Source organism: Budorcas taxicolor, chromosome 10, assembly GCF_023091745.1.
Source record: "Budorcas taxicolor isolate Tak-1 chromosome 10, Takin1.1, whole genome shotgun sequence".
Taxonomy (NCBI): Eukaryota; Metazoa; Chordata; class Mammalia; order Artiodactyla; family Bovidae; genus Budorcas; species Budorcas taxicolor.
In genome coordinates this window covers 88,673,934-88,686,894 of record NC_068919.1, presented here as the reverse complement: position 1 = coordinate 88,686,894, position 12,961 = coordinate 88,673,934, and the positions used below count along the sequence as shown (strand labels likewise).

At 41.8% G+C, this 12,961-nt stretch overlaps 1 protein-coding gene across 1 annotated transcript in view; it reads right to left on the bottom strand.

The window, feature by feature from the left end:
• NRXN3 (neurexin 3) overlaps positions 1-12,961 on the bottom strand; it is a 1,753,959-nt gene that overhangs the window by 644,047 nt on the left and 1,096,951 nt on the right. The window lies entirely within an intron of this gene.

Genomic DNA, 12,961 nt, shown 5'->3' with positions numbered 1-12,961 from the left:
CCAGTATCCTCTGTCCATGAGGATTCTCCAGGCAAGAATACTTGAGTGGGTTGCCATGCCCTCCTCCAGGGAACCCTCCTCTAATCTTCCTTTTAATCACTGCCTGTAACACACCTGGCATGGTCAGTGATCCGAATGTATCAGCTATCATTAGCTGGTATTCCCTGCTGCCAGGATGATCTGGCTTGTGGAGAAGGTCCAGAGTACATCTTGAAAGCTAGAAAAGAAAATTATTTCCAGCTTTATGGAGGCAAGGAACAGAACTGAACCAGATGGTCTGGGTCACTTCCTGACTTTGGGATCATTTCTATGCAATGTGTTTAGGAGGACTGAGGAAGAGTTCCATTTCACCATAGTGTTAGGGAATCCTGGAAGGCTTCCTGAAAGAAGAAATAATTCAGTTGTATCTTTAAGGAGTCTGTCGAGAAAGGAGTATGCCATTCCTTTTCAATTAGATTTTAAATCAGTATTGCCCTTGTGAGGCTTTTGAAAGCAGAGGTAAAAACTGCCAAATAAAAGTGGGTAAAACATGAATGATGTGAAAAAGTGAATGAAGAGGAATCAAAGAGACATCTGTTAGACAAAAAAGAAAAGTCCCTCCCAAAGCACTAGCCAGTTTTTCATTGGGGTTTCCCTCTGAAGCCTGCAGTGCAAGATGATTTTCTTGTTCCTTCACGTCATTTCTTTCTTTCCCTTTCAACTGATTGCAGCTAAAGTGGTCTGAGGTCAGCATGGTAATGAACCCTCCCTGGAAGGTAACAGTTCCTTGATCCTAGGCAGCCTTCTCCCTGGCCTGCCTGCATGCTTGTCACCTGTCCAGCACCACTCCAACAAAATTGATTAAAGCTCCTGTAAAGGAAACAAAGAAACATGCTTAACATCTCCCTTCTCTTCCCCTGGAGCCTGCAAGGCACAGTGAGGAGGTGAAATATCCCTCTTCAACGTCTAAAATCATCTTTGAAAGAGTCACCAAGGAGCCTCATTAAGTAACGGTCTTTACAAATGAGCTGAGTTTCTTCATTGCTTGAGACCAATTGCTCTTTTGGCTGTTGTTAACAGATAACAGGTTGCTGAAAGTGAGTTTCTGACACACAGTCCTCAGCATCAGCTAGGAGTGACAACAGACTGGAGGGGCACTGGTGCCTGGCGTGCCTTCTTGCACAGGCTGATCTGCTGGCCTCTTCTCCAAGGAGGACATGGGCACTTTTGCAAAGGCCATCAGGTTGTACCCAGGGTGCTATGGGAGATAAACATGACTCTCAGTCTTTCTGCTTCTTGCCTATAGGCAGAGGGGAGGCCAAGAATAAAATAATTTAAATCAGGGGTCCTCAACATCCAGGATCTACTGCCTGATGACCTAAGGTGGAGCTAATATTACAATTATTATTGTAATGATAATACAAATAAAGGGCACAATATTCTTAATGTCCTTGAATCATCCTGAAATCTTCTCCCTGCCCTGGTCCATAGAAAAATCATCTTCTATGAAACTGGTCCCTGGTGCCAAAAAGGTTAGGGCCCACTGAATTTTAAACCATAGAATAGAAATGTGGAATGGATTCATTCGTGTGACAATTTTTTCTTTTTTAAATGACCTTAGGAGATCAGCCCTGGGCGTTCTTTGGAAGGAATGATGCTAAAGCTGAAACTCCAGTACTTTGGCCACCTTGTGCGAAGAGTTGACTCATTGGAAAAGACTCTGATGCTGGGAGGGATTGGGGGCAGGAGGAGAAGGGGACGACAGAGGATGAGATGGCTGGACAGCATCATCGACTTGATGGATGCGAGTCTGAGTGAACTCCAGGAGTTGGTGAAGGACAGGGAGGCCTGGCGTGCTGTGATTCATGGGGTTGCAAAGAGTCGGACACAACTGAGCTGAACTGGACTGATGCTGACCAAATAAGAGCAAGCCCATGGGCTTCCCATGGACTTAGCAATGAATCCGATTAGAGGAACCCCATAATTTGTTCCAAAATATTTTGAACACACATTTTCTTGGTTAGCAGGAAGTCTAGCCTTGCCCCTGGTTCCTATGCCCATGCCATTTATTTTCTGTAGAAATTTCTAGGTGGGAGGAGAGCTTGCATCTATCAGATTTTCAGCCTCATGCACTAAAGGCCACGTGTGTCCTTGAATGTGTCCTTGATAGCCTTTACTCTGTTTCCAGTGGAGCTGCCAACCACATTAGACGACTGCCTTCTAGGGCCCTTGTCCGTCTGCAGCCAGTGGTAGAATAGCTTACTCTTGGCTGTTATTTTATTTTTTTGGCCACACCACACAACATGTGGGATCTTAAATGCCCCACCAGGGATCGAACCTGCAATGGAAGCACTGAGTCTTAACCAGCAGACCACGAGGGAGGTCCTGAACATCTTTCTCTTGTCAGGATGTAGCACTTTTGGAGGCCTCTCCCATGGAACAACAGAAAAGCCCGGAGTGACACACTCTCTCCTTTGCAAACTCTCTCTTTCCCAAAACCCACAGACGATGCAGGGAAAGAAGATCTAAGGATGTTTATTTAGCATCAGCTTCAAACTTGACCTGGAGCTACTTGCTTTTCTCAACATTCTAGCCTTGCTATTTAGTCTAGCTGATGGGTGAGTCTCCCTTAAGACCCCAATTTTTCTCCTTTTGGTCTGAGTTCCTTGGGGGCCTTCTACTCTTCAAACCAATAGCTATGTAACTAAACCCCATGGGTTCCATGCAAATCAGTGGATGGGGCTGGGCAACTCTTGAGGTGCATTCTGAACATTTTCTCAGTAAAAAGTTCTCCAAATGTATTCCAAGTGGGAGGCTCATTTTCCTAGAGCACAGAAGAAAGGTGTGTTCCAGCCCCCTAAGCCATCTTATTTCTGACTTCACCAGCTCCTAATCCTCTACCGTGTTTGTCACCGGTCTGGAAGTCTCAATCACTTCTTTCAGAATTACTTTTGAACTATCTTACTTTTCAAATTCCCTATGAAACTCTTTCAACTTTCTCTTAGATCTGAAACAATTCCAAAGGTGTCATCCCTGGCCACTCACCAATCTTCATCCCCCAATCCTGTGTTCCCCTTCACACACATACACATATCCCGTTTGTATTCATCTGCCACTCTCTTAGATAGTGAAGGACAGGGAAGCCAGGTGTGCTGCAGTCCATGGGGTCGCAAGGAGTCAGCCAGGACACAGTAACTGAACAACAACCGCTTTCTTAACATCTAATCTCCTTCACACTGACCTTTCGGGAAACCATACATGTGAAAAGGAGATCCTACTGTGGCTTAAATAACTGGTGCGATGGGAGGAAACAAGACATCAACCACAAGATCTTACAGTAATTAAAAAAAAAAAAAGAAAAGGATTCTTGTTTTCCATATAAATATCTCCAGTAATTAAAAAAAGGACAATGACAGAAATAGATAGGGTGAAAAACAAATGAAGAGTAAATAGATTTCACTTCTAAACCTGATAAGTGAGAAGGATTTCCTCCTGAGGAGGATGCTCTATTAAGATTGTGGACGATAAACTCAATTTCTGGCTATTATGCATTAGTGTTATGCCAATCACCTTGACATCCAGATGCATCCTGTTCAGAGAGGTGGAGTTGGAGGCATCTGATTTACCTTCCCTAGTGGGCAAGACCTTTGGTTAATACAATAGGACATGTAATTTCAGGCTAAATACCTAGCTCTTATTTTGGTGGAAGGGATTGCTGACTATTATATATTCTACATAAGGGTATTCTGAGACAGGGAAAAAATGAGGGCAATGGTTCAAAGAACCTGACAATTTCTCCTTCTTGAACTTTTCTTCAGTTTGTCTTCTATCACCTACAGCTTAAAAATGTCCCCCCCAAGACTCTGTCCTCAGTAATATTGTTCCATATTCTGTCCCTTAATGATTTCATGTGAACCAACCCATGAGTTCAGCTATTACCTCTCAGCAGAGGATCTCTGTGCTTGTGTGCTTGTGCTAAGTTACTTCAGTCGTGTCCAGTTCTTTGTGACCCGCCAGGCTCCTCTGTCCATGGGATTCTCCAGGCAAGAATACTGGAGTGGGTCACCATGACCTTCTCCAGGGATCTTCCCTACCCAGGGATCCAACCAGCATCTCTTTCATCTCCTGCATTGGCAACTGGCTTCCTTACCACTAGTGCTACCTAGGAAAACCATCTATGCTTTCTAATTCCATCCAAAATCTGAGCTATAACCAACTATTATAACCAACTCTTTCTACAGATGACTGAAACTCACCATTTTCACTGCTTTCCATGTCCCCCACATTACCCCAAACATACTACGTGGTCCATACCTTAATTAATGACATCATTTTTCCATCTACTCTGGCTCAAAACTTTAAAGTCATCCCTTGGGAGCCTCATTCGCAGAGCCTGGCTCAGTCCCTGAATACCTCTTTGTCTGAACAAATATAACAGCATACCAATGCAGCTATTAGCTGCCAACATTTTTTTTTTGAACAGGGCCCGCTATACAGTTTCCCCAGAGAAATCTTCCTAAGGCGCAGCTCAATAATTTCAGCTCTCTGGACAAAATCTTCCAGTGGTTACTTATTGTATACATATGAAAATCTCCAACTCTATTATGGTCCTCAAAGACCTCTGAGTTACACAGGATGGCTGGACGCTGCATGAGGGCCTGGAAGGGATGCTGCTGGAATGAGAGAGAGATAGCAGACCACGATGAACCTTGTGAGTGATAAAGTGTCTGTATTTCAACCTGCGGTCACTGAAGAGTCACAAGAAGGGTTTTACGTGAGGGCAGATATTGATCATACATGGACTTTAGAAAGTTTTCTCTGGAGCTGGGCTATGTCATAAACATGAAAAACATATCACAGGCTATAAGGGGCAGGGTTGGTGACAAGTGGTGAAATATGAACTTAGAACATTTTTCATAAAGGCCAATAAACACACACACACACAACTTAAGGCACTGTAATATAGAATAACAGAGGTGGGAAAATCCCCTAGTTCTTTCAGAGTTGAGGACATAGGCCTGAAGAGCAATATAAGTGCATGTTAAAATATAAAAGAAGCTTATTTACATTAAGTAAAACTTCAGAGAAAAATATGCATAGATGAAAAAGGAGTGGAAAATGGGTTCAGGGTAAAGAATAAGGCAACTCTCTAGCTCTTGGCTATTTCTATTTTAAAATAAGACTGGGCAAGTTAGAAGGGAAAATATTTATTTTTGAAATTGAAAAAATAGGGTGATAATTTTCTACTGAATAGGGTATGTGTATATGTATTGGGGGAACTTGCTGATTTCTTTGCAGGAAAAAAAAAAAAACCTTCTGTGGAAGGTTCTGTAAATGAAAGGATTTGATTAGTTTTAAGAAAGTGGACTTGAGAAATAGGGACACAGATTGTTCTATTACTGCCTGTTAGTAACTGGGCAATAGAGATTTTGCAATTTTTTTCTTAACCTCTTCTTGATTTAGGGACATTTAATGCTGGAAGCACCAAAAACTGATGCTTTTGAACTGTGGTGTTGGAGAAGACTCTTGAGAGCCCGTTGGACTGCAAGGAGGTCCAACCAGTTCATCCTAAAGATAAGTCCTGGTGTTCATTGGAAGGACTGATGCTAAAGCTGAAACTCCAATACTTTGGCCAACTCTCATGCGAAGAGTTGACTCATTGGAAAAGACCCTGATGCTGGCACGGATTGGGGGCAGGAGGAGAAGGGGACAACAGAGGATGAGATGGCTGGATAGCATCACCAACTCGATGGACATGAGTTTGAGTAAACTCTGGGAGTTGGTGATGGACAAGGAGGCCTGGCGTGCTGCGATTCATGGGGTCGCAAAGAGTTGGACATGACTGAGTGACTGAACTGAACTGAACAGAATGCTGGAAGTGTGAAATAAGACCGCAGAACTTAGAAGCAGAATTTTTCTTCTGGTCCAGAAGCTGTAAGTCTTTTATAATTTGTCTTCCATTGGGAGTAAAGATATTTAAGTAGCAGAGGATGGGAAAGGTTTAAATCAGATAGTGTGGAAGAGTTGGAAAAGAGAGACTATAATTAAATAGCAGCATGTAACACATGTGGGGTTTCCTGGTGGCTCAGTGGTAAAGAATCCGCCTGCCAAAGCAGAAGATCCCTGGACTGGAAGATCCCCCGGAGGAGGAAATGGCAACCCACTCCAGTATTCTTGCCTGGAGAATCCCATGGACAAAGGAGCCAGGCAGGCTACAGTCCATAGGGTTGCAAGAGTCAGACATGACTGAGCAACTGAACACACACCCAGAGACAAGGCTGTTTGACAGGTGGGTGTCCCAGGCAGAGAGAATGAGAGTCTCAGAGTTGATGTCACAACTACTAGTATAAAATATTCTCACCAGGGTATTTCATTTGGCTCCTTGAAAAAAACTCCAAAAGTGAAAGAAAACAGCATGTGGGAAATTCTGGAACTGAGAATAGGCCAATCGGGCTGGATTAGAAATCTGAGCTTCCCAGGCCAAAATCATCCTTGGCTAGGCCAAATTGTTTTAGCCTAAATAGGAATGGAAGCAATTCAACTCACTCTGCAATGCTGGCTATTGCAACAAGCCCACATTCTTAAAACTAATCAAACCCTTTCATCTGCAGAACCTTCCATAGTAGGTCTTCCCAGCCAGAGGAAGATGCTACTTTGTGGAAAGCCGCCCTTAGAATATCAGTTCCTCCTGGTGGAAAAAAGGGATGAGGGAAATAGAGTAAAATTCACACACTATAATGTGTGAACATGTTTGTTTGTTTGTCTTTGGTGAAATGCTTTCAGAGGCAGAGCTGTGAGTGTGCAATAGGAACTGCAACTTGATGAAAATTCTGGCTGTAACTTAAGTTGACTTTCTACTCCTGTAATGTTTGCTAGTTTACCACCCTGTGGAGCTTCTGACACTTTATCAAGCACATTACTATATTCTTTTTTCCTTCTTTCTCTCCTTACTTTTTTTTTTTCATTAAAAATAGCATGTGCTTTTCTATGATGGACACTATCCAGAGATGAAAAACCATGGATTTTCTCAAAGAGTAGCAGAGGAGGTCGAAATTGAAATGAACAATGAAAATTGGAGGATGGAATCTGGGACACAATATGTGCTAGGAATGCTTATAACAAAAACAGAATTTGTCATCAGGAACAATTAATATTAGATTCTATTATTAAGAGTCTGTTATGTGCCCAGCGATTTCTGAGCATCTTTCAATCATCTTTCAATGATTTCTATCACATGTACTGTGGGAAGCATGAATAGAAATCATCCCATTTAGTCATCCAAATACGTAAGTTCAGTTCAGTTCAGTTCGGTCACTCAGTCGTCTCTGACTCTTTGTGACCCCATGGACTGCAGGACACCAGGCATTCCTGTCCATCACCAACCCCCAGAGTTTACTCAAACTCATGTCCATCAAGTCGGTGATGTCATCCAATCATCTCATCCTCTGTTGTCCCCTTTTCCTCCCACCTTTAATCTTTCCCAGCATCAGGGTCTTTTCAGATAAGTCAGTTCTTTGCATCAGGTGGCCAAAGTAGTGGAGTTTCAGCATCAGTCCTTCCAATGAATATTCAGGACTGATTTCCTTTAGGATGGACTGGCTGGATCTCCTTGCAGTCCAAGGGACTCTCAAGAGTCTTCTCCAACACCACAGTTCAAAAGCTTCAATTAGAGGTAAGAGATGGGTTTTACTATTTATTGCCCTATTGCTAAGGAAAGTGAATTTTAGAAAAGACAGACATCTTGGCCAAGATTTCTTCTCGCTTTCCCTCTCTCCACCCCTCATGCCCAAACCTTGTGCTCTGGGTTTCTTTTTCTCTCCCTTTTCCCCACAGTCTCTCTCCCTATCTCTCAATCCCAAGGATTCAGTGACACAGAGCATGCAAATGGTGTTGCACAGTGTACGGCAACCTCATAACTTCTCAATAAATGGTGGCTGTTCTTTCTTGGGCACATCAGGAAGGGCTTTGCAGGCGAGATGGTGCTTGAACCAGAAACTGAAAGATACTCAGATCAAGTAACAGTGACATTTCTCATTTCATTTAATATTTATGAGGAACCCTGTGAGATGGGTATCATGAACCTCACTTTTCAAACTAGGAAAACAAAGCTCAGCAAGTTTAAATAACTGGCCCAGGGCCCAGAAAGCTACAAAGTTGGAGATCGGAGATGGGGACCCAAGTGTCCTAATTCAAAGGAAAGCTCATCCCACTATTATATCTCTGCCTTGATGGCTTTTAGACCCAATGGTTGAAACCCCTGATCCTTTAGTGAAAGCAGAGTGAAACACAAGATAGATACCAGCTTCCTGTTAATCCTTGTCCCCTGGAGTATAAGCTTTCCCTTGGAGAGTTAAAAGATACATACAAATGAGTAAAAATCATTGCCTACTCAGTAATGCTTCCAATATGCACATACATGTTCTCAAGTAACTGAAATCATTCTATGAAATAAAGGAAAAGGAAAGAAACCCAGTGCAAAGAGTGTGTTTATAGGAAGGTCTTCTTAATGAGCTCTCTACATAGTACATTTTGCTGTCTGTAATGGAAAGGTGTGAACAGAGCCAGTGTGGCTCTGCTAAGAATTAGTCCAACTTGCTCCCATCAATTACGCTGAATTTTTTGACAAACCTCTACAGCTCACGGGAAATTTTCAGACAGGATGCTAATAAATCTACCTAACCTTGTCACCCACCCCAATATGCCAAATTTTCAGCATTCAAGATAAATAACATTCATGCATTATGAGACTGAACTTGACTTCCCAGAATTTCCATAAGGCTCTGGTAGGTTAATGAGAGAAAATGTTATTTTGTCTCCAGGATATAAAAGAAAAAAAAAAAGCTTGTCTTAAGAAAAGCACCACACTGGCAGGCAAAGAAATTTTGCTGCTGGGCCCCTTTGAGATGCCAAGGGCCATGGGGTGGAGACGGATCTGGCTGTGGTCATGTGTTATCTGCCCAACATACTGCCACATTGGAGAAGTGTGTGGTGTCTAACACAGAATACTGTGTACACGCTCGCAGGATGCCTAGATCTTGGGGCTGACCTGGCTAACAGCAAAGCTGATATCTGCAGGTTTTCTACCCAAACCATTAACTTCCATTTCAGAAAGGAAACTCATCAAAAGCTAAAACCAAACTCATTGCCCGAGGGCAAGAATGATTACTGAATCTAAGAACTAGCTTTCCTTGAAGACATTCCAAGGTGACCTGCCAAAGATAATGGTAGCATGGCATCTTTGTGAAGAGCTGAGTTCTGAAGCCAGAGAACATGTGTTCAAGCCTCTGCCTTGCTCTCTGTAAAGACTATAAAAAGTGATGATAGTACACATTTCATTGTGGTGTTTCAAAGAAAGGATTGATTTTGACAATGCACATAAAACGCTTAGCATTCAGTTCAACACACAGTATACCCTCAAATACAAGATAAATTTTGTGTAGATCATGCTCTTAGTTCGTACTCTGCCCAGAGGTCACATCCTCCAGGAATCCCCACCTCTCAAACTGAGCTGAACCAGTCAGTCACCTGCTTTACTCATATTCTGCTTACACCTCTATCACCACACTTGACATGATATATTACAGACTGTGTCATTGTTTTTGCTTCCCCTACTAGATTACAGAATGCTTCAGGGTAAAGAATCTGAACGTTCATATTGTATTCCATTCCTTTGTATTTATCTCCCAGATCTATACAATTTCTAGTATATGGGAGGTTATCAAAAGTGTTTGCTGAATTAATGTATAAATACACTGTCTCATTTTGCTCACCTGAAACTTAGAAAAGACTAATGTCTCAACTTCTAAGTTGAAAGGGCAGCTAAACAAATTGGCTGAGCATGAAAGAACTGATGCTTTCACACTGTGGCACTGGAGAAGATTCTTAACACTCCCTTTGGACGGCAAGGAGAACAAACCAGTCCATCCTAAAGGAAATCAGTCCTGAATATTCATTGGAAAGACTGATGCTGAAGCTGAAGCTCCAATACTTAGGCCACCTGATGCAAAGAGCTGACTCACTGGAAAGATAGCTGAGAAAGATAGCAGGAGGAGAAAGGGGCGACAGAAAATGAGATGGTTGGATGGCATCACCGACTCAATGGACATGAGTTTGAGCAAACCCAGGAAGCTACTAAAGGACAGGGACATTGTGCTTCAGTTCATGGGTCACAGCAAGTCGGACACGACTTGGCAACTGAACTACAATGTCAACTAAAATTCTTCTTTTTTTTCTTAATAAATTATGGGAGCAAAGAACTCTCAAATTCCTATACATTAATGGTACAGTTCCCAAGTGTGGATATGAGGATATCCATTGTAAAAGCCATTATAAGATAGTTTCTACTATTATGGTCCCAGTTGAGAAAGAACATAATAAATTAACCACAAATGACTTCTTAGAAAAGTCTTCCTTCCAGACCAAGGCTGCAAAAGGATTTGGATACTTTGGTTGCATAAGTCTCTGCTAGACTTGCCTGATGAAACTGAAGGAGGCAATGCCCTCAGATATTCTGCCTCATTAGCAGACCGGAAGAGGAAAAAGAGAGAACTAAGAGAAATTACATTAGAATTGCAACTAGAATTAGAACTGCCAGTGTTTCTGCTGACTGGCATGGCATATTTCCTTAGCCAATCCTCTAGGATCTGGGCTTTACTTCTTGAGGACATAGACTTTCAATCAGTTAAAAGCCTAAACTTTGTGGTCAGACAGACCTGGGCTTGAATCAATGGTTGTGTTACTTTGGACCAGTTATATGACTCTTACAGACTGGGTTTTTCTCATTGGTAATAGGTTATAACCAGTTACCTAATTCTTAGGGTTGTTACAAGGATTTAGTTTTAAACGTGAATGTAAAGCATGAAAGTTGCAGTCGCAAGAAATCACCAAGAAATGCTACTTTTTGTTGTTTTCTTTTCTATAACCTTTTTATCATCCACCTTGCACATGGTTCTCTTTCTGGTAAGACCATGACCACATTAACTTACTCTGGAGGAAAAAATGACCTGATGTTGGTCTTCCTTGATTTTTACCAGGATCTTTCTAATATCTGTCCCATCTGAGAAAACTTCTTCAAATATGCCCATGTGACACCACCAACCATATGAATACTGGCCTGATAAAAAGTAATTTTTTTTACTCTAAGTTCTCTGGGATTGGTGTCATTTCTCAAGTAAATTCAAATGTGGTTTAAACAATAGACTGTATTTTGTAAAGATAAATATATATAGAGAAACACACACACACACACACACACACACACACACACACACACACACACACACACACACACTGAAATTTTATTGCATGGATCCAGTGGGGAGAAACAAGATTTCACTTTTAGATTCTCTACCTGCATGGCAGGGGTGTAATGAAAATGCCTGTCAGGGAAAGTAATGTGTTCAATATTGCACCAGTATTAAACATCAGCAGAGATTTCTGTGCATTGCAAATAATTCCATCACCTGCCCATATTACATTGCTCTGTGTTTTATCTGTGGTAGGATAATATCAATATGTCAAGCATGAGGAAAAGGATGTCTTATGAGATTGATGTAAGGAAGAGCAATGACAAGCACATAAAAAGGGCAGCCAAAGGTACCAAAAAGGTTGTCAGAGGAAAAGGCCATGATCTCTCACCAGAGTACACTGAGTTTATTCTTTTCTTGCCCAGGGTCCAGAGACCATAGAGGCTGCCTGTGGCCTTGACCAAGGACGTTAAAGAAAATAAACAATATTGAGTTTAGAAAAAAGCCTTTCAGCATGCCTAGGAGGTGAATAATAGGCCAAGGCAGTTAGGGAGCCTATGGAAAACAAACACCAGAATGTACCAGGATGTCCTAGCGAACGATTCTCAACAGATGCTGGTTTTCAAAATACCACAGAGAGAAACTTCTTTGGGACCTAGAGCATGACAGCAGAGAAGAGGGTAAATTTTTCTATAGAGAAGAAATTTACATACAGAGAAGAAGAAATGTGATTGTCAACCTAGATGGATACCATTCTTACAGAGACAAAATTGATAAAGAAAATCTGGAGGTAGTTTTAATTCCTATTCTTAGTGTCCCAATTTTAGCCTTTGTTACCTCTTCTTGTTGTATTATTTAGTATTCCTTTTTATATCCTGTGTACTTAAAATCAAATTGACAGCTTTATATCCCCAGTGCTTACCCCACACCTTCTCACCTCGGAAAGCCTAGTATGTTTTTAAAGACCTTTCTCGGGTGCCTTCACCTACATAAATATTTCTTAACCTTCAAGGGCCAGATCAAAAAGAATTTCATCCAAGAATCCTTCTCCAATTAAAGATTCCTTGCCTCTGAAAAATTCCACGACTGACATCTCACTGATTGTTTTCAATTTTTTATTATAGTTGCTTAGATATAGGTACTAGAAAGCACAGTCCTTGAGGACAGGATCCACACTCCTGGCCATGGGTCAGAAGGTAAGACTGGCACAATGCGGCACTCAGTTAATACATTAAAACATTTACTGAGTGATTTATATACATTATATGTATATAATATGAATATATATGTATGTATATATATCCCCTATAGTGTCTTATACAAGTGATATGGAAAAGTGAAAGTCACTGTCATGTCCGACTCTTTGCCACCCCATGGACTATAAAGCCCATGGAATTCTCCAGGCTGTAATATTGGAGTGGGTAGCCTTTCTCTTCTCCAGGGAATCTTTGCAACCCAGGGATTGAACCCAGGTCTCCCACACTGCAGGTGGGTTCTTTACCAGCTGAGCCACAAGGGAAGCCCAAGAATATTGGGCTGTCTAGTCAAACCTATTTCCAGTAGTCAAGTATGGATGTGAAAGTTGGGCCATAAAGAAAGCTGAGCACTAAAGAATTGATGCTTTTGAACTGTGGTGTTGGAGAAGACTCTTGAGAGTCCCTTGGACTGCAAGGAGATCCAACCAGTCAATCCTAAAGGAAATCAGTCCTGAATATTCTTTGGAAGGACTGATGCTG